Source organism: Pan troglodytes, chromosome 7 (genome assembly GCF_028858775.2).
Source record: "Pan troglodytes isolate AG18354 chromosome 7, NHGRI_mPanTro3-v2.0_pri, whole genome shotgun sequence".
In the NCBI taxonomy this organism is placed as follows: Eukaryota; Metazoa; Chordata; class Mammalia; order Primates; family Hominidae; genus Pan; species Pan troglodytes.
Genome location: NC_072405.2, coordinates 37,283,495 through 37,310,525, shown reverse-complemented (window position 1 = coordinate 37,310,525; position 27,031 = coordinate 37,283,495). Strand labels below are relative to the sequence as shown.

The 27,031-nt window shown below is 37.5% G+C and overlaps 1 protein-coding gene across 45 annotated transcripts in view; it reads right to left on the bottom strand.

The window, feature by feature from the left end:
• Nucleotides 1-27,031, bottom strand: part of HMBOX1 (homeobox containing 1) — a 166,146-nt gene that overhangs the window by 105,776 nt on the left and 33,339 nt on the right. For 9 of the 45 annotated variants that reach the window (XM_054657317.2, XM_054657326.2, XM_063816272.1 and 6 more), the window contains one exon: nt 25,823-25,941. The exons of the other annotated variants lie outside the window; for them this stretch is intronic. The gene's annotated coding sequence lies outside the window, so the exon portion shown is untranslated. The remainder of the gene's footprint in view (nt 1-25,822; nt 25,942-27,031) is intronic. 45 annotated transcript variants of the gene reach the window in all.

Here is a 27,031-nt window from a genome sequence, read left to right as displayed (position 1 = left end):
ATATCTAAGGAGCCGCCACTGTTTACAATATACTACACTTAGCATTCCCTTCTAGGGAAATCTCAGAGTGCTCTACTCCCATGGGGTCATTACTGTTAAGTTACATGTGAACCTATTCCATTCTTACTGAATTACAGTACAAATGTATTACAGCAGGTAGAACTTTCTCTCCATGTCAGCTTAGTGCAATTGTTCCCAAACTGTGCTGTACATCAGAATCACATGTAAGTCTTTTATAAGCATAGAATCCCCAGACAACTCTGGACTTACTGAATCTAAACTAGAGGTGGGGGTCCAAGAATATTTTTAAACGGCTTCTAAGATAATTCCACTTGGAAACTATGTACTGGTTGACAGTACAAGAAAAATTCTCATGATGCAATGCCATATCTCCTGGGTAAAATAGAATGTCAAGGCATAAAGACATACATACTGGCATTCCGAGCTGAATACTTGATGAAATACATTTAATGATTTAATCATAATTGAAGATAAACTTGACAGCACTTAGGATATGCCTACTTCAAAGGAATTCATATATGATATTGGTGAAAGTAACTCATAAGAATTCCCAAACTAGTCTCTAACCTCTGTTGCTCTCATCCCACATAGTAATTACTTGCCCCAGCCAATCAGGTCCCTTAGCCCTTCTGAACCAGAATACCTTCCTCCCCTTTCTTTTCTACTGGCCTCAGGACAGCAAATAACCTTTACAAAACTCTGCTAGTACAGCACCACACATATATTTCTGTTATCCTGTATTACAATAATTTGTATACCTATCTGTCTTTCCCTACTAGAATGTGAGCATAAGAGCAGGGATTGTTTCTTATCAATTGCTGCAGCCTCAGCTGCTACCAATGAGCTGGCAACAAGCAGTAAATAAATCTTTGCTTAGTGAAGAAATGAAAGAAAATGCCCATTTTGAAGTCTTATTTAAGTAAGATCATCTTAAGGGTTCCAGTCCTAAAAATTAGTACCAAAAGATTCTGTGATACTAAATTTAAAAATAACATAATTGGAACATTTTCCAAGATAATTAATAAGAATTTATTAAGTATCCACTGCAAGCCAAAATGCTAAAGTTACAAAGATAAATAGGCTTTGTTCTTGATAATCGGGTAAATAATATGTGTTCTCAGGATGAAAGAGTTACCACCCTACCCTGTCACTGATTTATGATCTACATCACAGTGCCTTGCAGGCCAAACTCTGTTAAGCCTGCAGGTGCCCCACCCCTCCACCAAGGTAGCTAAAAAATACCAGACTGAGAATCCAGATCAACATCTCTATGTTGCTTAGCCCATGACAGCTCTCCAGAGTTGACTCCAACAGGAAAACTTAAAAAGCTGAGTTGCAGAGTCTCCTATCATCATCATAAATAATTTTAATGTCTGTGTAACTATTATTCAAAAAAGGAAACTATCTCCTGGACTAAAACAAACAAAAACTATTCCTACTGGCATATATCGGGAATATTTTCATGTTAAAAAATTAAAGTTTACTCATAGAACTAATACAGATGCCCTGATTTATTACTCAAACATTCATGTGGCTTTGAAACCTCTACTCTCTTTGCTTTGCAGGCAGAGTATAATAAACAATTACTACAGCAAAAACTTGTGGTCTTGAGTTTCTGGAAGATTTAATGTCTTCATCCTTATTTTGCATTTCCCTTACCCCAGAAGTTTCCCAACCCTTAATAAAGGAAATATTATAGAATTGGAGAAAGAGATTTCATTAAGTTAGAATAAGGTAAATAATAAAATCTTATATTAAGCTAGAACTGATATTAACAATCATGTTTTCCAGTCACATCAATTTATAGATGAAAAAAAATCTGATTATAGGAGCCAGAAACTCTGATTCCCAGGTTAGTGCTTACACTAATTTGCACAATAAATAAAAGCAAAAATTCCAGACATTCAGAAACTCAAGATCTACTAAATGCATGTCATTCAAAGGTTTTGTTAAGAGTTCAGAATTGTTATAAATGCGCAAACAGAAGCCCTCCATAGCTGGCCATAGACAAGGATTTCCTGTAGAAGGGGAAGAAAATAAAATTTTAAAACATTATTTTCACAGAATATCATCTTTAAAAAACCTGTAACATGAGATAAATGGTATCCTCTCTACATAGGCACTTCTTTTATGCCTCAATCCTGCGAGACCCATGTATATATTCATTTATGCACTCAGCAAATATTTACTAAGCACCTGTTGCATGGGTAACTGGGAAATACAGCAATGAACAAAACAAAATTCCTGCTCACATGGAGGTTACATTCTTGTGGTAAAAAAGTGTATTTTCAGGTCATGATAAGTACAATGGAGAAACAAAAAGTGGGGAAAGAAGATAGAGACAGTGGATGGTAGGATAATGAATTTAAATAGAATGCTCAGAGAAAGTCTTATTGAGAAAATAAAATCTTAATAAAGATTTAAACAAGGTTAGGTTAGGCCTGGCACAGTGGCTCAAGCCTGCAATCCCAGCACTTTGAGAGGCCAAGGAAGGAGGATCACTTGAGCCCAGGAGATAGAGGCTGTAGTGAGCATATCTGCACCACTATACTCCAGTCTGGGCAAAGGAGCAAGACCCTGTCTCAAATAAATAAATAAATAAATGAAATTAGGCAGCAAGCCATGTAGATATGAGGGACAAAGCATTCAAGATCAAGATCTCACAGCCTATCAGTTTCAAAGAAACTGCACGAAGACAATATGGTTAGAGCTGTATGAACAAAGTAACGTGAGAACATGAAATCAGGGGCGGGGGCAGGAGGGACAGATCAAAGGAGACTCTACATTAGAAAATTTCTATTAAAATATGAAATATTATCTTAGCTAATGTGGATTAAGTCAACAGCCTTAGTAGGGATAATCCAATTTAACAAGAGATTTAGCATGAATTGCTAACGGTAGAATTTCTGATAATATCAACAGGTTACTTGAGACATTATTTTTAGACAGTCCCAGCATCCACTAAATTGTACTTCAGAGTATTATCAACTACTCTTCTAACTAGCTTTGATGCATCATCAGTCAATTTACTAGGTAGCGAGTGCTGAAAGGAAGAAAAGAAGGCAGAGGATGAAAGAATTCATATGCTCTCAATTGCAAGAGAAGTGGAGGAGTGTTTTACTTTCCACATCTCAGGAGGATATGCTAATATATAATTCAGAATAACCAGGTGGGCAGTCAGATAGTGGTTCACAACTAAAAGCTGAAGTCTAACAAATTCCACAGAGCCAACTTATCCTTTACCCAATACTCATGATACTGTAAGCAACTCAAGGACAACAGTTTATTTCTCTGCATTCCTCAGAGTCTACTATAGAGAGTTATTTTAGGGCCTCACATTTTATATTGCCTTGCTAACAGACATAAAAATTACCTCAATTCATGAAAAAACGCTCTCCATCTGAGTTGTGGAACATACATCTTTCTTACACACCCGTCTTTAAAAACCTGGGCTACAGATAAGCATCACATTTTCTCTCTTTCTTATGTTCCTCAAGATAATGTATTCTACTCCAAAATGACAAGGGTTTATCTCAATTTTATCTTCTAAAGTATCCATATGTTTTAAATCCCTTATCCTGAATTATTTTCCTCAGATACCTACTGACGAGCTCCTGGGTTCTCAAACTATAATGATAATTATAAACTACAATGTGCCATACAAATATACAGTGTTAATATTTGTTATTTATTGTATGCAACCAAATATAACGAGGTCTCACAAAGTACCCATTGTACTATGGATTTATATGTAACTACAGGTGGCAAGACCTCTTCAATCTTTGGAATAATTTCCAGACTCAAATTGGCTTTAAATTCTTTTATGTTATTTTTAACCAGCATTTTTAAATGAGCTAAATTTATATCGCATGCTCTTTTTATCTGAGCTAAGACACATAAAAATAAAGATTTGAAAATACGTATCAAACACAATTGTGTATATATATATTTTTTTGAGACGGAGTCTCACTCTGTCCCCCAGGCTGGAGTGCAATGGCACCATGTCAGCTCACTGCAACATCCACCTCCCGGGTTCAAGCGATTCTCCTGTCTCAAGCTCCCAAGTAGCTGGGATTACAGGCATCCACCACCATGCCAGGCTAATATTTTGTATTTTTAGTAGAGACGAGGTTTCACCATGTTGGCCAGGCTGGTTTCAAACTCCTGACCTCAAGTGATCCGCCCACCTTGGCCTCCCAAAGTGCTAGGATTTCAGGCATGAGCCACCCACCACGCCTGGGCAACACAATTGTATTAAGAATATCCCCTATGGGCCGGGCACGGTGGCTCACACCTGTAATCCCAGCACTTTGGGAAGCCGAGGCGGGTGGATCACCTGAGGTCAGGAGCTCGAGACCAGCCTGGCCAACTTGGTGAAACCCCATCTCTACTAAAAATACGAAAATTAGCTGGGCATAGTGGCGGGCACCTGTAATCCCAGCTACTTGGGAGGCTGAGGCAGGAGAATCACTTGAACCTGGGAGGCGGAGGTTGCAGTGAGCCAAGATCGTGCCATTGCACTCCAGCCTGGGTGACAGAGCAAGACTCTGTCTCAATAAAGGAAAAAAAAAAAAAAAAAAAAGAATATGCCCTATGGATTTGATGATGGTTACACAACTGTGAATATAGTAAAATTCTTTGACCTGTATACTTTAAATGGGTAAATTGTATGGTATGTGAATTGTATCTTATTAAAGTTACTTCAAAAAGTGGAAAAAAAAAAACCTTTTCCCCATGAAAGGCAGAGAATAATGGACTCTTAAAATTCTGCCTTTATACTTTATGTTATGTCATATCCCAAAATACTGTTATTAGATAAATTCAAAATATAATTGATAGGTCATCATTTTAAACTGAAATTCACAGCTGGAAAAATTCATTCTTTACATGATAAACTAAAACAAAATACAAAAATCCTACACTAAGTGGTGCCAACTGCCCTCCTTAGCAGGTTCTTTTATTTATAACCTTCTCTCCAGTCCTACTGTTATCTTACTTGAGACCTTCTCTTTCTGTTATACTAATGCAATGGTTTCCAACCACTCTCCCTACCTTCAGTCCTATTCTTGTTATACATAGTTAACAAAGTAATCTTCCTAAAATGAAAAACTGGGAGTTGGATAAAGTAAGAGATCACAAAGAATAAGATTTTAAGCAAGACTGCTGTGTATTTGACCTCAGGTTCTACCACTTGTTAGCAGTTTGATCTTGCACAAATTTCTTAATCTTGTTAAGCCCTCATTTCCTCTTCTGTAAATTGTGGACAATGATATCTTCCTCAAGGGATCAGTATGAGAACTAAAGATACAGTAGAAGAAGCTCCTAAAGTAGGCACCTAGAAATGTTAGCACTTTTGCCTCTTTGAAAGTTTGAAGCATTAACCTTTCTAAAAGCTATCATATCTTTAGGGAAACCTCTTAAGGACGGTAAAGTCACACAAAATAGTATTTGTAACAAAAATAACAACATTGGAATGGCTTATTGAGAACACTTGCTTTTGAGTGGGGGAGTTTGCAGAATCAAACTATGATGAGAAAATTGTTTCCTAAATGCGCAGAAATCTAGAGCTAGGCAGGTATCTCTCAGCCAAGAACTGCTTGGATGAGGCTTGCTTTCCCCCAGCAACTGCAGGGACTCATTGTCCCAAGTTTCTTTCCAAAATTCAGTTTTTTTACAGTGCCTCTAACAAACCTTTTAATTATTCTAATTATGAATAAATTACCATTTGAGAAAAAGAATCAAAGCAGTAGTTTCTAACCATCTTGAAGGAATTACCTTTTTCTTCCTAATAGCTGTGTAATCACTTTTGATGGATTGGAAACAGGTCCAACAAGAGGAAGAGAAAAAATGATTAGTGACAACTGTACACCTCTCTCCAGTGGGAATTTCTAAAAAATAAAATAAGGATGTAGTACTGGAGACCCACTAGGTTAAGATGTTTGATCCAATGGGAATAGTAATCCAACGTTTGGAGACTTTAGCTCAAGTTATTAATTCCTCTTCCAGTACCTCACAGAACAAACCACATTCAAAGGATGCCATGAATGACTTCAGACAGAAAAACTTTTCTTGGTAAGCTTTATTTTATTAATAATACTTAACCAGTATCAATGATCATGCTCTCCTGCTCCTTCAAATAATGACCAGACTCTAGAAAGAATCTTGGTAGAGATCATGAAGAGAACATAATAAATGTCTGTATTTTCTGTTCCTAGTTACTAAAATTCTAACAGTCTACACTTAATAATAAAAATGCTTGTTGGATTCATAGGATATGGTGATTAAATGAACACAAATGCAGTATTCGAATCTCATGATTCTGTACGTTGTGACTAAAAAACATCAAGGGTAAAGGCAACCGCAAATAAAGATTTCAGAAGACAGACAATGATGATATGCAGAACTGAATATTGTAAAAATCAGTGGACCATCTAGGGGCAGTATCTAGCCTGTAGCAGATGATGAGAGACTAGAATATGTAGAAAGTCAGCGCTAGAGAAACAAGCCAAGAAGGTGTCTCTGTATGTACAACAGTAGAGGGCAGAAACTCCTGGCTTATGGGGCTGGATCAATCCTGTGGACGTATTTTGATCTACACAGTATTTAAAAGTTGGGAGGCTGCATATAAATATTGAGGCTTCTGTTTTTACAGAAGAAGTGCAGCATCTGTCACCACTGACTTTGTAATCCCTTATGTAATCCCTTGATACAGGACATGCACCTTTCAGTTCACCACAGGGCAGAGTGACAGTGGTCACCCCACCATCTCTAGACACCAAGTATCAACTCTCATTTATCATTGAAGGTTATACTGTGGTTTGTCCCATGAAAGAGACATAATTCTTTATACTTATGTCTCTATGAAAAGTGTTAACAGGGTTCAGAGCATGCCACCCCAAAATACGTCACTTTAGCATATTGATTATCTTGAGTTAAGGGCACTAGAAAAACAGCAGATACAAGAAGGCACTCTGACCTTCCTTTCCTTCCTGAAAGCAGAAGATAACATTTCCATGTGAAAGGTGCCCTCCCTGTACCAGGAGGAAGGAAGACATTCTTATCACCAGAGCCTGAGAGCTGAGGACGAGAAATCTGTACAAACAAACCTTGTTAAACTAACCCTTATCTGCCTAGTCAGTTTTCCACGACAAACTGCTCTAGCCCAAATCCCTTTGCCTTGTCATGTTTTCACAATTTACTACTCTTTGTCCACTCAGTATATAAGCTTTTGGTCCTCACTGCTTCCTTGGGTCTTCATTTTCTTGTGTGGGCTCCCATGTACATGTAAATTATTGAATACAATTTGTATGCTTTTTCTCCTGTTAATTTATCTTACATCAGTTTAATTCTTGGATCCAGCCAGAGACCCTAAACGGACACAGAAGAAATTTTACCTCCCCTACAGCGGGAAACACAACAACCTATTTTTTTCTCCTTACACCTGGTCCACTTATTCATATTGCCTGGGCACTGCCTGATCAATCATCAAATAAAATCAGATGGTGAAGAAGCGGTTCACAAAAAGCAGGAGTCTAGAGTAGAAGCTAGGAATCAGAGACAAAACGAAAGCCAAAAAGCCAAACAAAGCCCCTCAGAGTTTAGTAACTGAAAAGGTAGCAGGATCCAAATTACAATGCAAACAACTTTTAACCTAGCAATTCCAGTAGTAGAGATTTATGCTACAGATGCACTCATAAGCAAAATAATTTATGTTCAGTATTATTCTTTGCAGTATTATTTGTAATACCAAAAGATCAGAAACACCCTAAATGCCACCATTAGGAGACTACATAAATAAGTTATGGTATAGCCATACAATGCAACTATTAAAAAAAATAAGAAAATTCGTTATGTGCTAATTTGAAACAGACTCTGAGAGAAAAGAACAAGGAGCTGAATATACACATGTCAGTTATGAAGGAGCAGCAGGAGGAGGAAAGTAGGGAACAATATAAATAACTATATATAGATTTGTTTTTACACATGCATGAAATATTTCTGGAAGGATACAAAAGAAACTGGTAGTAGTAATTCCCTCAAGGAGGAGAACTTAATACTAGGGATGAGGGCAGTAAGGAGACTGTTCCCTGGATACATTTTTGTACTTTTTGAATTCTGTAGCAGGTAAAAATTATGTTTTAAAAATGTAACAAGTTGGCTGAGCTGATTCCAAATATGACTAAGAAATTAAGTAACTACTAGAACTGGTGTGGCAATGACCCCCTCCCTCCACATATATGCTATTTTGCCTTGTTCAAGGATGCTGGAGATTTCAGCAAGAACCTAGAGGGGGTGAAGGGGTGAGCAGAAGGAGACTGCGCTGAACTACGGACAATGGAATAAATGGCATGGTGTCTTTTTCCATCTGGCTCCTTGAACTGGTCTAATTCAGCCTGGCACCTCCGGGGCACCCTGAAGACTGGCAGCTCTGAAGCACTATAGACAGCATTTCTCACACTGCTACTATCCCTCACAGAGGACCCAGTAGCAGTGGCATTGATAGGTACCACACTGGGGTGGCCTGAGGGCAGATGGACTTCCCAAGGAGGCTGTAAGGAAAGAGTATTCGTTTCTGTTCTTGAACACGTGTCACATTCCATTCAAGGGCTCCTAGAAATACTGAAGAGGACTCTGAAAGGGCTCGGGGGTTTGTGTAAGCAAGAGGAAACTAAAAGTTATTCTCCATCTCTGTCTTTGGGTAATGAAGCCTAGAAGCAATGAATCCATAAAAATATAACAGTAATATGTAGAGAAGTTAAAGAACAGAAAACAATACTCTGGCAAGAGCGCCAAAGGAAATTCTTACTGAATTTTTTTTTAAACTTAGGCTACTGCTCACTGAACAGGAAGTAGAACAGAAAAAACATGAGGATGGCTGGAAAGAGGTTACTCAAGGCTCTGCTGGGAACCAACACACTTAGTTATGCAGTACCTACTTTCTAAAGTGAAATCTTTCAACTGCTTTAAAATGTTTCTTTTCTAAGCCATTGAAAGCAATGAGATCATGTTCTTGATTAAGTGCCAGGTTTTTTTCCTCTGCAACCCAGATTGTTGAAGTTAAAAAGAAGAAAAATTAGAAAAATAAAAAAGTAAAGGTAAGATTTGGAAACAGAAAATAGGGGGAAAACATAAATATATTTTAATAACCTAGTGGTAGAAAATTATGTAATGACCCAATATAGAGTTATTTTGTTTTTTAAATTGAGGACATCTTGCCCTGTTCCCAAAATACAATAAAGTATTTATTTCAATTCAATTTATCTAACTGATGTTTTCCTATTCCATTTTATCCAGAGTTAACATATACAATCTCTTTATGCCCCACAGCACAAAATATTTATAAATACACAGATGAGCCATTTGTAAAAGATAGTTTGTGCTGAAACCATAGAGCTTTCTGAACCACAGAAAAGAAAAAAATATGAGGACTAGCCTTAGGTAATTTTTGTTTACATGCTTTTCACAAGGGGAAATAAATAATATTCACTACTCTAAACAATGAATAGTAAGATAATTTCTAAGATAAGCAAAAAGTAAAATATAGAAGAATTAGAAACTAAACTCCATCTTGAAATACAACTCCTATAGGTTATAGAATAAATAACAATAACATGATCCATGTATTAGTATTATACTTTGTATCCACTACAGTGCCTTCCACTTAAATCAGGAGCTATTTAACGTAATTTTATATGTGAATAGAACCTTTATACTTTTCAAAGTACCTTCACATTTCTCATTTGATGCTCACAATGACCTGTTAAGTAGGTAGGGCAGGTTTCATTCAGTTTTACAATACTAAAAGAGACAGAGAAAAGTTAAGAGATAAATTACGTATCAGTTGGAAGCCAGAGACAGAATGCAAGGGTCCAGAACTCCTGGTCCATTGCTTGTCCAAAAGATGTCTGCGAACCATTATTCCTCCACCCACTCAATATTTATTATGCAACAACTGTGTTCCAGGAACTATTTTAGTCATTAGGAATATAACAGAGAAAAAGAACATACATATTTCTACCCTTAGGAAGCTTACAGTGTAGTGAGAGTCATTACATAAATAACAATACAAATAAATGCAAAGTTGCACTTGGGATAAACATTCTAATGGGGTATTGAGTGCTATGAGAGCATATAATGTGGGAGAGTTGACTTTGTCAGAGAGGTTGGGAAAGGATTCACCTTAGGAACTAATGATAAAGCTCATTAACTAGTCTTTTAAAAAAAATCTAAAACAGGCCAGGTGCGGTGGCTCATGCCTGTAATCCCAGCACTTTGGGAGGCCGAGGCAGGCGGATCACCTGAGGTTGAGAGTTCAAGACCAGCCTGACCAACATGGGGAAACCCTGTTTCTACTAAAAATACAAAATTAACCAGGTGTGGTGGCACATGAATGTAATCCTAGCTATCAGGAGGCTGAGGCAGGAGAATTGCTTGAGCCCAGGAGATGGAGGATGCGGTGAGCCGAGATAGCACCATTGCACTCTGTTTCCAAACAAAAAAAATACAAAAAAAATCTAAAACAATTTTTTTTTAAAAAGATAAAGCTCAGATCTGAAGGGCAGACATTATATAGACAAAGAAGCAAAGGGAACATCATGCGTAAAAGACCTACTATGGGAAGGGCCAAAATACAAGAGATTTTTTAAAAAGCAGCCTGTTTGACACTGCCTGATCCCCAACTTACTGCAATCAGAGTGTGAGGTTAGGGCTGGTGTTTTTTAACAAGCTCCTCGGCCGGGCACGGTGGCTGACGCATGTAACCCCAGCACTTCAGGAGGCCGAGGCGGGTGGATCACCAGAGGCCAGGAGTTCGAGACCAGCCTGGCCAACATAGTGAAACCTCGTCTCTACTAAAAACACAAATATTAGTCAGGCGTGGTGGTGGGTGCCTGTAGTCCCAGCTAATCGGGAGGCTAAGGCAGGAGAATTACTTGAACCCAGGGGGGCGGAGATTGCAGTGAGCCGAGATGGCACCACTGCACTCCAGTCTGGGTGACAAGAGCAAGACTCCATCTCAAAAAACAAAAACAAAAACTAAACTAAACAAAAAACAAAGCAAGGTTTCAGTGACTCCTGCCCTATTCCAATGACTATTTCAGAGCATCAAAGATGTTTCACTCAGGACTAGAGGGTGACTGAAAACAATGCAAAAATAGAAGAACTGCTACATCCATTCAAAAGCTGCTGAATTATCTGCATTCTAGAGGGTGATATCATGTTTTGTTCTTTCCTTTTTTCTTTTTTTTTTTTTCTGAGATGGAGTTTTGCTCTTGTTGCCCAGGCTGGAGTGCAATGGTGCAATCTCAGCTCACCGCAACCTCTGCCTCCCAGGTTCAAGCAATTCTCCTGCCTCAGCCTCCCGAGTAGCTGGGATTACAGGCACATGCCACCATGCCCAGCTAATTTTTTGTATTTAGTAGAGATGAGATTTCACCATGTTGGTCAGGCTGGTGTGGAACTCTTGACCTCAGGTGATCCGCCCACCTCAGCCTTCCAAAGGGCTGGGATTACAGGCGTGAGCCACCACGCCTGGCTTCTTTTGTTTTTTTAAAGAGACAAAGTCTTGCTTTCTTGCCCAGGTTGGTCTGAAACTCCCAGCCTCAAACAATCCTCCCACCTTGGCCTCCCAAAATGCTGGGATTACAGGCCTGAGCCCCCATCATTTTTAATTTAGAAAGGAAGAATTTATGAAGGTGGTGCCATCTGCCCTAGGCTTTTTGGGGTGAATTGAATTTCCACAAATAGAAAAAGGCTACTACTCCAGATAAAGAAATGAAGTGAATGAAAAGATATCCCTGGCCAGGTGAGGTGGCTCATGCCTGTAATTCCAACACTCTGGGAGGCCAAGGCAGAAAGGATCACTTGAGGCCAGGAGTTCAAGACCAGCTGAAGCAACATAGCGAGACCCTGTCTCTACCAAAAAAAAAAAAAAAAAAAAAATTGCCAGGAGTGGTGGTGTGCGCCTGTAATCCTAGCTACTCTTAAGGCTGAAGCTGGAGGATCACCTGAGCCCAGGAGTTTGGGACTGCAGTGAACTATGATTCTATGATCGTGCCACTGTATTCCAGTCTAAGCTAATGAGCAAGACCCTGTCTCTTAAAAAACTAAAAATAACAAAAAAAAGATACCCCTTGCTGCTTCATATGAGTGTGAATATTTTATTTTACTGCAGCCCTTCCTAAGTGGCACTTATTTCTAGAAATATCATTCCCATAATACCTGAAAATTGCAGAGGTCTTGCAGCTTACAAATCTTTAATTTTATACTCACAACAAATTCTATTACATTGCAAGAGCAGGTATTAATTTTCTCGATTTTGCAGATAAAACTAGCTGAGGTAGGTTTACTTGTGCAAAGTCACATTTCAACACTGCTCTTTGTTTTTAACATATAGATTCCTGACCAACATGATGTGGAAAAGTTATCAAAGTCTGTTATCTGAAACATGGAGAACTGAGGAGGCTTGCAATACCAGACATATAAGAACTCTAGTATGACAAATTGAAACAAAAGCCTGTTATCCTGGCTTAAATTAATAAAGGTCATGAGCAAGAGGTCTCCTGAGGCAATCAAAAAGAGAAAATGACAGACGGAGATTCAATGAGGGATCTGTGATGACACCTAATAACTGAAGTATAAAAAAAATTATGGATAAGGGAGAAAAAACTAAGTAGCATAATATACAGAGGGACAAAAATGAATAGATGGCAGACACATGCTTCACCTTCAAAACTTTCTAATTTTTAAAGTTATTTTTCAGTTTTCTCCCATAAATTACCTTCAAGAAAACTTTGATGATCGATCACATTTTCTAGGTCTATGCTGTTCTTGGCCATGTTTATTCTTCTCTTCCTTTTCTAACACAGGGGGACTCTAAATGATAAAATAATAGTCTTGCCTTTGAGATTAAACCTCCACTTTGTGCAAAATATTACGGAAGATACAAAGATGAGATCTCTAGTCTCAAGGTTAGTATTCTGGCAACACCAGTAGGTACTAAGAATACTTCCCAAGATTGTATTGAAGAAAATGTGTTGGGTTGCACTCTATTTTCATAAACAAAAAGGACTTTTTTTAATGGAAGAACAAAAATTTCAGAGCCATGATGAAAGAATTCCATGTCATACAGAAACTGATCCAAGGAATTGGAGGTCTTTGGGTTATGAATCTATCTGGCCTACAGCAAGTACTCTTATGAGATAATAATGTTGTACACATAAGAATAATTTTCCTTTAGGGTGGCATAAAGTAACAGAGATTAGGAATAAACATTAACTGATAATGAGAAAAACAGAATTTCAATGACTATGGATAACAAACAACTTATTACTACAACCCAAAAGATTTAGGACATCTGTACAGAAATGCTGACACCCACTTCAAAACCACTAGGAACCAGTTTATAAGTCTCTTTTTCCATCCCAGCTATGCCAACCTCACTAGCAATCTCACATCTTCCTTCCGGTATGGCTGACTGGAAAGGTGGTACACTGACAACTGAAAAATATACATACAGAAAGATGATGACAGCTGATTTTTTTCTTTCACTCTTTTCAATACTACCATCTTATATCCTGTACCACCTAAAATGAAGAACAATATTGTACTTTAATTGTATTAATTGAACAAAATTCTATATTCCTGTTTTTATATTAAAAGTAGAATGAACATTTTTTTTTAATCTTTCCTGACCCCAAAACCCTCAGCACAACTCTTTGAAAGTGGCCTTGGGTGCTGTTTGTTTTTTTTTTTAACCCTCTGGTTCAGTGGCCCTTGATGGAAAAAATATTCTTAACCTGTGTAATATAATAAGTTTAAATTTATAATGGATGAATCTCTATAACCTAACTCTCAGATATTAAAAAGATTCATTTTCCCTGTGCCAAAGACAAGTGGATTTGTGAAGCCATAGAGTTCATCTCATTTGACATGAAATCATTCTCATGTTAGCTCAAAGTGCCTAATATGTTCTTGGGAACCACTTAACTATCTTTCATTTCTCACAGTGGATAATTACATGTTTTAGAGTACAGCTGAATCTCACCACAATTAAAAAAGTACACGGAGGAAATTTCTAGGCAAAAAGTACTCTAATGACCAGTTTTATTATTATTATAGTTTAAATGTATAATACATAGTATATATTTATAATGTTATATTACTTCATAAATGATATTATTATTAGTTCTATATTTTAATTGCTCATAAAAGTAATACTGGTGAAAGGGACTGGTCTGGCATAAAACTAGAGTGTAACAGTGTGAGCAGTTCTTCTGAGGAAAAAAATGTGATTACACCCATGTTTGATTCCTACAGTCAAGAATCAGAGGGTTAAAATAAACTGGAGTTTATACATCTACTGAAACATTAAAAAATTTTACGCTTCCCTTAGGAGATAATTACAGTTAGTACTGTGAAAAAGAGACATCTTTTCATACTTAGCATTTTTCAAGGGGAGGAACTATTAAGGACCAACTATGTATAATAACAATGGTGATGATGATACATTAAATAAGAATAGCAAGAGCACTTTATATATATATTCTTTCTATTTTTTTATTTGACCCTCAATGTAATTCTAGAGAGTAGGCATCAGTATTACCATTTTACAAAAAAAGAAAGCCAACACTCAGAGAAAATAACAAAACACTAATTTACTAAATAGTATCTTTGACAAGTGTCAGAGTCAAGATTACATATTAGAGGTTCCTAAGCTCAGTACACTCTTTTCTATACTATACTGGAGTAATGCATTGCAAAATAAAGCCGCGAATTATACCCATCTTATGGTGCATGTCCTTTTATAATGCGACCTTGCTACTCTTCCATCATGTCTTTAGAAGTTTATACTTTGATAAAATGGAATTTATCAATATTCTCTTATTGTTCATGTTTTTTGGTTTCTCTCTAAGAAACTTGGCCTTAGCAAAGTTACATTTTCTTCTGTATTTCTTCTAGAAGCTTTATCCTTCCACCTCTTAGGTTTAGGACTATAATCTACTCAACTTAATTTCTGTATATAGTATGAAATAAGAGTCAAGAAATGCTCCCCCTTACCCTTAAATGGATATCCGGTTCTTCCACCAACATTTGCTCAATGAATTACCTTAGCATATTCGCCAAAAATTAATGAGCCATAAACAAAAGTCTTTCCAGTCTCTATTCTGTTCAACTGATCTATCCTATGCTAACATCACACAGTCTTAAGTTGTGTAATTCCTCTACTTTTTTTTAAATTGGCTTATTATAGGTATTCTGAATTTCCATATAAATGACAGACTAAGCTTATCAAGTTCTATAAAAGCCTCCCAGGGATTTGATTGAGATCGGGTTCAACCTATGAACAATTTGGAAAGAACTGAAAATTACAAATTATTGAGACTTCTGATCCATCAACATAGTATATATCTTAATTTATTCAGGTTTTCTTTAATTTATGTCAGCAGTGTTGTATGTTTTTCAGTACCAGGTCTTGTATACATTTATTATTTATTCTTAAGTATTTCATTTTTTGATGCCACTATAAGTGGCAATGTTATTGTGCTTTCCCTTTCCAGTTGTTCATTTCTAATATAACGGTGTACAGAACTAAAAATGATTTATGATTTTTTTTTTTTTTTGAGACGGAGTCTCGCTCTGTCGCCCAGGCTGGAGTCCAGTGGCGCGATCTCGGCTCACTGCAAGCTCCGCCTCCCGGGTTCACGCCATTCTCCTGCCTCAACCTTCCGAGTAGCTGGGACTACAGGCGCCTGCCACCGCGCCCAGCTAATTTTTTTTTTGTATTTTTAGTAGAGACGGGGTTTCACCGTGTTAGCCAGGATGGTCTCGATCTCCTGATCTCGTGATCCGCCCGCCTCAGCCTCCCAAAGTGCTGGAATTACAGGCGTGAGCCACCGCGCCCGGCCAATTTCTGTATATTATTTCATGTATCCTGTGACTTTACTAAACTAACTTAATAATTCTAAGAGTTTTTACAAACATATCCCTTAGGATTTGTTTTACAAGCACAATTAGGTTGTCTGTGAATAGAGACAGCTTTGGTTCTTTTTTCTGTAGTCCATATGCCTTTTATTTTCCTATTTTACTGGTGAGGAGCTATAGTATATTATGAATAGCAGTAGTACCTGCAGAAATTCTTGCCCTGCTGCCAGTCCCAAGAGAAAAGCATTCATTCAGTCTTTGACCATCAAGTACAATCTAAGTTTTGGGTATTTAGTAGATACCCTCTATCAGTTTAAGAAAGTTCTTTTCTATGCCTAGTTTGTTAAGTTTTGGTTTGCTTTTACATTATGAATGATGTCTTTCTGCATCTATTGAACTGATTAGTCTTTCTACTTGAGTCTGTTAATATGGTGAATCATATTGATTTTAGATTGTTAAACCATTGTTACATTTTTTGATATACAAACCTTTTAGTCATCAGGTATTAACCTTTTATTTTTATACTGCTGGATTCAATTTGTTATTTTATCATTTTCTAATATTTTATTAAGGATTTCTGCATATGTTTCTAAGGGACACTGGCCTACAGATTTCCTGTAATGTCTCTGTCTTAGCATTCTAGTAATGCTGGCCTCATGAGTTGAGAAGTGTTACCTTTCTCTTCTGTTTTCTGAAAGAGTTTATATGAAATTGGCATTCATTATTTCTTCCTTAAATATTTGGAAGAACATTAATTAATTCACCATTAAGCCATGCAGTTTTCTTTGCACGAAAGGTTTTTAGCTATAAATCCAATTTCTTTAAAAAACATATTAAAGTCCACTATAGACTTTAATAGGGGTTTTCAGATTATTTCTTCTTGAGTGAGCTTTGATAATTTGTGTCCATCAAGAAATTTGACCATTTATCAAAGTTGTCAAATTTACAGGAATAAAGTCGTTCATAATATTCTCTTATTATTCTTTCAACGTTTGTAGATTCTGCAGTAATATCACCTCTTTCATTCCAGATATTGGTAATTTGTGCCTCTTGTTTTTTTGTAGATCAGTCTACCTAGAGGTATATCAATTTTATTGATCTTGATTTCAAAGCACCCAGCTTTGGGAGGTTCACTGATTTTCTTGCTTTTCTATTTTATTGATTAATGTTCTTGTATTTAACTCCCTCTGTTTACTTTGGGTTTAATTTGCTCATTTTTATCTAGTTTCTTAAGCTGGAAGCTCAGATCGCTTATTTGGCAGTCTATTTAGTTGACAGGTCTCTGAATCAAGAGTTGCCATACTGGAGGAACTGAACTTGAGAAGGCTTATTCACATAGGGACCTGATGTAGATCAAGAGATCATGGACTTGGAGAGTGTGGTTGCAAACAGGTATGGTTTTTTGGTATTTAGGGAGAGGATGAGTGTCTCCATGTGGGAGAAATATGAATTGCAGTGGCTAGAGGGTAGACCATGATAGATTATTTACATAGATTATCATAACTGCTCCTTCACAATGTGACTTTGCCCTTCTTTCCATCAAAAAAAAGAGTACAGGATCTGACTGGACTTGGACCCACTTTTATAAACAGAATGTGACAAAAATGAGGTTATATGACTTTTGACTATAAATCTTGCGCCTCTGCTAGCTTCTGCTTTTCACTTTCTTGGAGAGCTACACAGAGATCACCATGTAAAGAAAATGATCTAGTTTATTGGAAACTGCCTTGGTTCTCTGATTTAATACCAGATCTCCATCATCAGGGAGTATGAAGGCACTCCAAGCAACAGTTAGACATGTAGTTAAGGCCATTTTGCACCTTCTAGCCTAGCCACACCTCTGCCTAAATGCAGCTCCTGAGTAAGCACAGACAAAATCAACAGAATAACAACCCAACCAACCTTCAAAATCATAAGAAATAGTAAATTCTTGTTGTTTTAAGTCATGTAGTTTTGAAGTGGTTAGTCAGTCTACAAATAAACTACTGAGTACTGATAAAAAAATAGATGAAAAGGTTTTGTTCTTGAAGGTTTGATAATAAGGGGAAAACATATGGAAGATTAAAGTCGACTGAAATACTGCTAACCCTACTTTTTCAAAACCACGAAAGTAAAAAGAAAAAAAAGATGAGTATGAGGCAGAAAAACTTAAATAAGGGCTTCCTATAATTTATACACTAGCTTTACACTGTCTATCAGTGTCTACTAATCCCTCTCTTTAGAAAGCAGAATTTACAAGCCATTCTCAATGGTAGTCAGAATCACCCTTCAACCATAACTCAAATAATGTCATACTCCCACTTAAAATCTTGCAATTGGCTTCCTACTGTACATAGGATAAAATTTAAATTCCATCTCATGATCTATACTGCCTTATAAGATTTGGCATCTGCCCTTCACTCACCATTCCCTAGGCACAGTTGACGTCTTTCTGATCCTTGAATACCCCAAGCCCATTCCTCCTTTTAGATATTTTAACTGTTCATTCTGCCTAAAATATTCTTTTCACGTTTGATTCCTTCTTATTACTCAGGTACTAGTTTAAATGTCACATCAAAGAGACCTTTCTTGAGCCCCTAAGTTTAAAATACTATCATAACCCTGACTTATATGCTTCTAGCACTTACTACTATCTAAAACTATTTATTATATATGTCCTCCCAACCTTATCAAAGTAGAGATTGTTTCAGGCTCATTCACCATTCTATCCCAGGATCTTACACAGTGCCTGGCACATAAAAGGTGCTTGTTTTCCTAGTAATTACATTATGTAAAGATAAGGTATTGGCTGGGTGCAGTAGCTCACGCCTGTAATCCCAGCACTTTGGGAGGCCATGGTAGGAGGATCACTTGAGTCCAGGAGTTCCAGACTGGCTTGGGCAACATAGGGAGATCCCATCTCTACAAAAATGAAAAAATAAGCTGGGCACAGTGGTACACTCCTGTGGTCCCAGCTACTTGGGAGGCTGAGGTGGGAGGATCACTTGGGCCTGGGAGGTAGAGGCTGCAGTGAGATGTGATTGTAACACTGCACGCCAGCCTGAGTGGCACAGCAAGATCCTGTCTCAGAAAACAACAACCACCACCAAGATAAGGTATTAGTTTTGGACTTTCACTCCATCCCATTGAGAAGGGGGATAAGAAAGATCAAGCTCCCTATTAATGGAAAACTAAGTATTTTGAAAGATACAAGTATTAGATTATCTAATAAGTTGTCACACTTAACTAAATATGGTCTTCTCTAGTACAACCCCCGCACTTCATGCTACAGACCAGGACTACGCATGAGCACAGGAAGCAAAACTAGTGTTTCCATGGACAAAGTTTAGACTATAATTGTCTTCACAGAAGAACTGAAAACACAATCTAAACTGTCACTATATAACTTTCTACACTTGTTATTTTTCAATCGTGAAATATATATTAGGTGTTGAAAAATAATCTAGCTAGATTTTTAAATCTGCTCACCTGAAATGAGATGTAAAAATTACTATTAAGTTTAATGCAAAAAAATCACTTTTTTAGTTAACATTTCATACCAAAAGTCAACATGATAACAACAACAAAACAACAACAACAACAAAAAAGAGAGTTGAGGAGAAAGGGCAGACAAATCATTCCCAAAATGATTTCTGATGACTCTCTCAGTACCATGTCATATAATCATAGATCATTTACCAATCATTTATATTCAGAATACACAGCTAGGCGCTAGGTGACATGTTCCCTACCATCAAAAGTTTCACAATCTAAATGCCGAGATAAGACAAATATAGTTAACACAAATCAAACAATAATTTAAGGATGCACAGGCTAAATAACACATGGTATAAAAAATATATGTTACAACTGATTCAAAGAAGTGAATGATCACTGAGACTCTGATTTCAAAAAGGAAGATTTCAAAAAGGATATAGGAGGAAAGAAGGGAGGGAGAGAATTCCAGGGAAGTGGAATTGCTATAACAAAGATGCTGAGAAAGAAAAAAACACAAAGTATGCTTAAGGATACTGATTAGACTGGTTTGATTTAAACCTGGGGCTGGTAAAGGTAACAGTGAGGGAAAAAGACAAAGCCTAACAACCACAGTGATATTTGCATAATACTTCACTTACGTTATTTGACTACCAAAACAGCAGCACAAGAAAGGGTAGATTGTAGAGGGCCTTGAATACCAGGTTATAAATATCTAGCAGCAGTATCTACACGTCTAAGATGGAATACTCCATCATTAGAGGATAAAGAAACTAGAGGCAGGGAGACTAGTTATGACAGTTCAGCAATAAGCTAAAAAGGACCCAGGTTAAAGTGACAGCAGTGGGAACAGAAAGGAAGAAATTTATAAGGCTATAGTGATAACTGCGGAAGGAGATAAAAAGGCTACCAGGTCTTAGAACTCAGTTACTAGGAGAAGGATGGCAGAATTGAGAGAAATATTTAAGTCCAGATGGGGAGGAGCTGTTTTTAGTAGTAAAGAGTCTGGTTCAGACATATGAGTTTGAAGCAACAGCAGCACATCCAGTTTCTAGAACCTCTATCACTCATTCCAAAGACAGTCTTCTATGCCCACCATCACCCTAACCAAGAGAAATATGTTTCCCTGACATTAGGCCCAGTGCCCTTCTTTCTCAAAAAGACTGCTGATGTAGGAGGCAGGAATGAGGAGTGACTTATGATTACAGAGTCTCCATTGGCGGGGCGGGGGGCGGGGTGTTAGAAACGTTCTGAAATTAGAGGCAATGGCTATTCAACATTGTGAACACACTAAATGCTACTGAATTGTACACAGAGGTACAGTAAAAAGGATCAAGAGTGTGGGTGGCAGGGGACAGCAGTGCTTCACTTTAAAATAGTCAAGAGTGGGCCTCACAAATTTATTTCTCCAACTCGGAAATTTCCTCTGAGCTCCAGACATGCATATTCAACAGCTCATCAAACTCAAGTAGGTCCAAAGGGAATGCATAAATGCCTTTGCCATCTCTCTATCCCAAACAAATACAATAAACAATAACAACCATCCTAGTTCAATAAAGAGAAATAACCTCCAAGAACACTGTAAAAGCCAGACCTTGAAGCTATTCTTAGTATCTTACACACTCTCATTCTTCCCCATATCCAATTCAAAGTCCTGTCAATTTAACATCCTAAATATTTCTGGCATTTGTCATCTGTCTCTATCAATAGCCATCACCACTGCCACCACTACTACCCAAATGCAGGCTACCATCACCTTTATTTGATCAGTCTTTATTCAACTTGCCTTCTCACTTCCCTTCTCACAATCATTCTTTACAGAGCCAACAAGAATGAGATTTTCCAAACATACCCTTCAACTTGCTTAAAACACTTCATATGCTTTCACCGCTCTTACGATGAGATTAATTTCCTTAAAACTTGACACAAAAGGCCATGGGTAATCTGACCCCATCCCACCCTTTCATACTCATTTTGTACCAAGCCTCTCAGATTTATTTCCCCAAAACTTTATTGGGGCATAAGAGACAAATAGAAATTATATGTATTTAAGGCATGCAATGTGATGTTTTGATATATGTATACATTGTGAAATGATTACCACAATCAAGCTAATTAACATATCCATCACCAAACATCATGTAGTTACCATGATGTACATTAAGTCTCCAGAACGTATTCATCTTATAACCAACAGTTTGCACCCTTTGACCAACACATCCCCATTTCTCCCCCTGCACCTACCTTTGGTAATTACCCTTCTATTCTATTTCTATGAGTTCAACTTTCCCTTCTATTCTATTTCTATGAGTTCAACTTCCAAAGATTCTACATACAAGTGAGATCATGTGGAATTTGTCTTTCTGTGCCTGGTTTATTCCACTTAGCATAATGTCCTCCAGGTCCATCCATGTTGCCACAAATAGAAAGTTATCCTTATTTTCTCTTTGATGCAACAATATCCTTGTTTTCTAATGAATAATTTTGCATTGTGCACATGTGTGTCATACACACTCTACATTTTCTTTATTTATCTGGGGACAGAACTTAGGTTGTTTCCATATCTTGGCTATTGTGAATAATTCTGAAATGAACCTGAGAGTGCATGGATAGTGACTTTATTTCCTCTGGATAAATATCCACAAGTGGGATTGCTGGCTCTTATATAGTCATTCTGTTTGTAATTTTTTGAGGAATTTCCATATTGCTCTCCATAACAATTGTATATATATGTAACAATTTGCATTCCCAATAGACCTCTCAGATTTCTTGAGTCTAATCATACCAGCTGATCCTTATACTTGTCAAATTCCAACTAACTACTGGGCTTCTGCTTGGATTGGTTTTCTCTTCTCTCTTAGACTGGTTAACTTCTATTCATCCTTCAGATATTAGCTCAAGAGGTATTTTCTTGGGAAGTTTTCATTGAATTCCCATACTAGGGCAAACTGGTATGCATAACACCCTGCATCTTTACTTTAGAACAGTTGTTTATGGTAGTAGTAGTAGTTCTTTTTTTTTTTTGAGACGGAGTCTTGATCTGTCACCGGGCTGGAGTTCAGTGGTGTGATCTCGGCTCACTGCAACCTCCACCTCCCGAGTTCAAGTGATTCTCCTGCCTCAGCCTCCCAAGTAGCTGGGACTACAGGTGCACGCCACCACGCCCAGCTAATTTTTGTATTTTTAGAAGAGACAGAGTTTCACCATGTTGGCCAGGATGGTCTCGATCTCTTGACCTTGTGATCTGTCTGCCTCAGCCTCTCAAAGTGCTGGGATTACAGGCGTGAGCCACCATGCCTGGCTTTTTTTTTTTTTTTTTGAGACAGAGTTTCGCTTTTGTTGCCCATGCAACAAAACTCCCAACCTCAGATGATCTGCCCACCTTGGCGTCCCAAAATGAGTAGTAGTTCTTTATAGAAGTTGTTCCAGTGGTTACATATGGTTTGTTTGTACCTACCAAGTCTCATGTTGAAATCTGATCCTCACTGTTGGTGATGGGGCCTAGTGGAAGGTGTCTGGGTTGTGGGGGCAGATTCTTCATGAATGGCTTGGTGTTATTCTCAAGGGAGTGAGTGAGTTCTCACTCAGCACCTCCCTCTCTTCCTTCTCTTTTTCCTCCTCCTCCTCTTCCTCCTCCTCCTACTACCTTGCCATGTGATCTCTGCACTCAGGCTAGCTTTTGCCTTCCACCATGAGTGGAAGTAGCCTGATACCCTCACCAGATGCAGACCTGGTGTCACGCTTCTTGTATAGCCTGCAGAACCATGAACCAAATAAACCTCTCTTTTTTGTAAATTACCCAGCTTCAGATATCCCTTTATAGTAACACAAATGGACTAAAAGTGATAAGTTTACTATTTTAAAATATATATTTTTCTTTTTAATTTTTGTGGATACACAGTAGGTATATACATTTATCGGTTACAAGAGATATTTTGATACAGGCATGCAATGCATAATAATCACATCAGCATAAATGGGGTATCCATCCCCTCAAGCATTTTATCCTTTGTATTTCAAGCAATCTGATTATACTCTTATTTTAAAATGTACAAATAAGTTATTTTTCACTATAGCCATCCTGTTGTGCTAGCAAATACTAGGTCTTATTCATTCTTTCTAACTATTTTTTTAGTACCCATTAACCATCCCTACTTCTTCCCTAACCCCCTACTATTCTTTCCAGCCTCTGGTAATCATCCAACAATTTTATATTTTTTGAATGGGTCATGTGATTAAAAACTCCCTACCTCACAAAAATTGCTATGGAAAAACTTAAAACAGACTATTGAGTTCATAGTACTAAAACCTTCTTTTACAGGCCAAGTGTGGTGGCTCACACCTGTAATCCCAGCACTTTAAGAGGCCAAGGTGGGAGAATCCATTGAGGCCAGAAGAGTGACCCCATCTCTACAAAAAGTTTTTTTAAATTAGCTAGGCATTGTGGTATACACTTGTAGTCCTAGCTACTTAGGAAGCTGAGGCAGGAGGGTCACTTGAGCCCAGGAGTTTGAGGTTAACAATGACTGCGCCACTGCTCTCCAGCTAGGGCAATACTGCACCCTTGCCTGGGGGACAGAGTAAGACCCCGTCTCAAAAAAGAAAAAAATTTAAAAAGCTCTACTTTATAAAGTTTACTCCAGTCAATTACAGATTAAAGTTAACTATGCCTCTTAGGCTAGATGTGGAATAAGTCATGAGGTTGTTAGAAGCATTCAGTTTTTTCTGGCAGAAGTATTCTCTCAAACTCAAAGGTAAAATTTGAACATTACAAAGATATTTAACACATCTAGTCGATCTACTTCTAAATGAATATTTGTATTTTATGTATCTAAAATATGTGTGTGTGTGTGTGTGTGTGTGTGTGTGTATATATATATCTGCCATGAATAAATACATATATGTTTATCTCTAATAAAGTCACACTGCAGCCTCAAACTCCCGGGCTCAGGTAAGCCTCAGTCTCCTGAGTAGCTGGGACTACAGGCATACGCCACCATGCCCGGCTAGTTTTTGCATTTTTTTTTGGTATAGACGGGGTTTTGCCATGTTGCCCAGTCTGGTCTCAATCTCCTGGGCTCAAGCCATCTGCCTGCCTTGCACTCCCAAAGTGATAGGATTACATGCATAAGCCACCGCACCTGGCCCAGGTTCATTTTACTGTAAGAAATCATTATAAAAAAAAACCTGAAGCTGATGAAGTGTTTATGCTTTGAGTAAATAAACATCATTTAACCATCAAGACACCAGGTTTTAACTGTTTCTAATCTTTCATTTATCAGAAGTGTCTAAAAGTAGTAGATTCAAGGTCACCAAAAATAACAGTTGAGAGAAAAGTCATTAGCTACTTTTATATTATTTTTAATACATTATTTTTAAAATATAAAAAAGCCTTTATAAGGATCAAATAAAAAGATTTCTTGAAATAAAAGTCTCTCATTAAAAAGACACAAAAGAAGCAACATAATGAGGAAGAAATGGAATAGATGGATACTTGTAAAATAATGAGAGAGATTTTTTTTTCACTGCCCGGGTCAAAACCTCAAGGCTGAGTCTGTATTTCTGACAGGGTCAAGGTGGTTTACCTGCAGTGCTTTACTAAAAACAGCACATCTTATTTTCAACTATAGAACTCTATGTGCTTTCAAAACATTTTCCCCATTACCACCACATAACTGAGAGCAAACAATAATGAATATAGTGTTTGCCAATAAACAAAAGAAAGGATTAAACAATAACTACATGGCTGCCATTTAAAAAGAACAAAACTAGAACTAAAGAACACCCTGAAGAAAAAAAACAAAACAGTTTTCTCTGCAACCAGGCTGATCAGATGCAAACCTTGGGTTATTCTCCCTTTAAAGTATTCTTATTCAGGAGCTAAGTTCTTAGTCACTGGTACAAAACACCCCATGCACTCTGAACCACAGACAATACACCAACAAAATGTGTACACCTGTGTTCTACTAAAATCTGATTTGTGGACAATGAGATTTGAATGATATAACTTTCACATGTCACACAATATTATTCTTTTAATTTTTTAATTAAAAATTTAACATCATTCTTAGGTTATGACTGAACAAAAACAGATGGTAAATCCAATTTGGCTTTAGGCCATAGTTTATCAACTCCTAGTAAAAAAAAAAAAAATCACTAATAGGAAAGATAACAGGTTCTGCTCTTATATGTAATCCATAACTTCACTGAACGTCACTTTCTTCAACTATTAGAAAAAAAAAAAAAAAGAGGCTGGGCGTGGTGGCTCATGCCTGTAATCCCGGCACTTTGGGAGGCCGAGGCGGGTGGATCACCTGAGGCTGAGAGTTTGAGACCAGCCTGACCAACATGGAGAAACCCTGTTTCTACTAAAAATACAAAATTAGCCGGGCATGGTGACACATACCTGTAATCCCAGCTACTCAGGAAGCTGAGGCAGGAGAATCACTTGAACCCAGGAGGCGGAGGTTGTGGTGAGCTGAGATTACACCATTGCACTCCAGCGTGGACAACAAGAGCGAAACTCTGTCTCAAAAAGAAAAGAATACCATATACAAGAATCACCTCAAAACGGATCAAATACCTAAACATAAGAATTCAAATTATAAAACTCTTAGAAGAAAACAGGGGAAAATCTTTATGACATCAGATTTAGCAAGGATTTCTCGGTCAAGACACCAAAAGCACAGGTAACCAAAAAAAAAAAAAAAAATTAGATACATTGTATTTCATCAAAATTAAAAACTTATGTGCAGGGCCAGGCATGGTGGCTCACATATGTAATCCCAGCACTTTGGGAGGCCGAGGTGGGCAGATCACGAGGTCAGGAGATCGAGACCATCCTGGCTAACATGGTGAAACCCCATCTCTACTAAAAATACAAAAAAAAATTAGCCAGACGTGGTGGCGGGCACCTGTAGTCCCAGCTACTCCGGAGGCTGAGGCAGGAGAATGGCGTGAACCCGGGAGGCGGAGCTTGCAGTGAGCCAAGATCATTCCACTGCACTCCAGCCTGGGCGACAGAGCTAGACTCCATCTCAAAAAACAAAAAAAACAAAAAAAAACACTTATGTCCAAAGGCCACTCTAATGAGACAAAAAATAACCTACATAATCGCAAAATATATTTGCAAATCATGTATATCTGATAAGAGATTATCCAAAATATATTAAGAACTACTAAACTTAACAACAACAACAAAAAAACAGCCTAATTAAAAAATGGGCAAAGGGTTTAAACAGACATTTCTCCAAAGAAGATATATAAATGACCAATAAGCACATGAAAAGATACCCAAGGACATTAGTCATTAGAGAAATACAAATCAAAACCTCAATGAGATACCACTTCGCACTACGATGGCTAGAATTAAAAAAAACAAAAAATACAAAAGAAAAAAATGTTGGTGAGGACGTGAAAAAGTGGAACCCTTGTATATATTGCTGGTAGGGATATAAAATGGTACAGCCACTGTGTAAACAGTTTGGGAGTTCCTCAAGAAGTTAAACAGAATTACAAGATGACCCAGCAATTCCACTTCTGGTGTACTTTAAAGCATCTCTAGATTACTTATACTATCTAATACAATGTAAATGCCATGTAAATAGTTGTTATA